A 2,500-nucleotide genomic window follows, 5' to 3' on the forward strand; every position below is an offset into this window, starting at 1 on the left:
CATCTCTTTAAGGAATACCTAGGATAGGATAAGTAATCCTTCTCACCCCCCTTTAAGATTTAGATGCACTATTGTAAAGTGACTATTCTACTGGATGTCATAAGGTGAATGCACCAATTTGTAAGTCGCTCTGGATAAGAGCGTCTGCTAAATGACTTAAATGTAAATGTAAATGTAGAGGGAGGGAGGGAGGGTAGGGTAGAGGAGGTAGGGTAGAGGGAGGGAGGGAGGGTAGGGTAGAGGGAGGGAGGGAGGTAGGGTAGGATAGAGGGAGGGAGGGTAGGGTAGAGGGAGGTAGGGTAGAAGGAGGGAGGGTAGAAGGAGGGAGGGTAGAGGGAGGGAGGGGAGGGAGGGAGGGGGAGGGTAGGGAAGAGGGAGGGAGGGAGGGAGGGAGGGAGGGAGGGAGGGTAGGGGGGGAGGGAGGGAGGGAGGGAGGGAGGGAGGGAGGGAGGGAGGGAGGGAGGGAGGGAGGGAGGGAGGGAGGGAGGGAGGGAGGGAGGGAGGGAGGGAGGGACTGGAACCAAGACATGATCAAAACCTTTACCTCCAAATTACAACAAAATAAAAACTGAATCCTCTCCTACTTTCTACCCTTTATCTCCCTACCCTCCCTCTATCCATCCCTCCTTTCCTCCCTCCCTCTCTCCCTCCCCCTCCTCCCCTCTCCCACCAGGCTCTGGAGTATAACATCTTTGAGGGGATGGTGTGTCGGGGGGGTCCTGTCGTCGTGGTGACCCAGGGGAGGGTGGTCTATGAGGAGGGGGAGGGGCTCCGCGTCCAGCAGGGTTCAGGACGCTTCATCCCCCGCCAAGCCTTCCCAGACTACGCCTACCAACGCATCACGACCAGGAGCAAGGTAACTACATATCCCACAATGCAACACAAACCAGGAAGTGGCCCCACCCCCATCAGAACTTGTTTTGGTATTAGCTACTAATTGGGCGAGTTCGACAGACAACATTAAAGCACAACTGTCCCTGAAAACAAACTTCTCCCTTTGAAAACGGCCTCAATGTGGCATCAATGTGAGTCAGAAATATTTATTCTACAGACAAAATTGACTATAAAGTGTAAAATAGAACAATTCTGTTCATAAAGTCTCGTCCAAAACAGAGAGATGATACAGTAGGAAAAATGGTAACAGAATTAGGATTCACAACAACCTTGGGTTGTCCAACAGTTGGGTCATTGGGTTGTCCAACAGTTGTCATTAGGTTGGCTTTATTTCAATCCTGTCCAGTAAGCAGCTCAGCTGCACGGGACCTGGTTGTAATGCCCGTGGTAAATTTGGTTTGATTTTTGGATATCTCTATGTGGCTAGTCAGGGACCATCAGGTAAATTACACAATGCTGGGACGGCAGGGTAGCCTAGTGGTTATAGTGTAGGAGATGGCAGGATAGCCTAGTGGTTAGAGCATTGGACTAGTAACCGCAAGGTTGCAAGTTCAAACCCCTGAGCTGACAAGGTACAAATCTGTCGCTCTGCCCCTGAACAGGCAGTTAACCCACAGTTCCTAGACCAGTTAACCCACTGTTCCTAGACCAGTTAACCCACTGTTCCTAGACCAGTTAACCCCACTGTTCCTAGACCAGTTAACCCCACTGTTCCTAGACCAGTTAACCCACTGTTCCTAGACCAGTTAACCCACTGTTCCTAGACCAGTTAACCCACTGTTCCTAGACCAGTTAACCCCACTGTTCCTAGACCAGTTAACCCCACTGTTCCTAGACCAGTTAACCCACTGTTCCTAGTTAACCCACTGTTCCCAGGCCGTCATTGAAAATAAGAATTTGTTCTTAACTGACTTTCCTTGTTAAATAAAGGTTATAAAAAAGAAAAATTTACATGGGTCATGTTAAACTTCCAATAGCTTAAAAACCTAATTCCAAACGCACGTTCTGTTATAGTCACAGCCGTGATTTAACCAGTTTTATAAACGTCTGAGTGTTTTCTATCCACACATACTAATCATATGCATATACTATATTCCTAGCATGAGCAGCAGGGCGCTGAAATGTTGCGCGATTTTTAACAGAATGTTCGAAAAAGTAGGGGTAGGAGTAACAGGTTAATGGAGAATCGAGACTGACTGATATACAAATCTCCTTGCATCATATTAGTCAGTCACAACACATCACGGTTTTTGATCCTCCCGAACATACATATTAATTATTAAATTAAATAATATAAACATGAAATATAATAACCATTAGGCTAGCTTCATGGGGTGAAATAGTGGTTATTTTTGACCTGCTAGTCTCTGCTGAGTCCCCAACAGATGTTCTGGTTGTCATGGGAAACGGAACTTCCAGCATTTGGACGTTAACAAGGAGACAACCCATTTGAATTAACTCCTCCTCCACATGTACTGGATTGGTTGAGCAGTGCAGAAGAGAACCCCCTCCCCCCGAACTGTTTTTTCCCCCTTCTCTTCAAGAGCCAGACAGGATGTAGTTTCAGGCGTTTCTTTCTGCTACGTTGTTACTGCCCTGACTCACT

The 2,500-nt window shown here is 47.4% G+C and overlaps 1 pseudogene; it reads left to right on the forward strand.

The window, feature by feature from the left end:
- Nucleotides 1-2,500, forward strand: part of LOC127908059 (dihydropyrimidinase-related protein 1-like) — a 29,208-nt pseudogene that overhangs the window by 24,610 nt on the left and 2,098 nt on the right.

The sequence above is a fragment of the Oncorhynchus keta genome, chromosome 16 (assembly GCF_023373465.1).
Source record: "Oncorhynchus keta strain PuntledgeMale-10-30-2019 chromosome 16, Oket_V2, whole genome shotgun sequence".
NCBI classification, from domain to species: domain Eukaryota; kingdom Metazoa; phylum Chordata; class Actinopteri; order Salmoniformes; family Salmonidae; genus Oncorhynchus; species Oncorhynchus keta.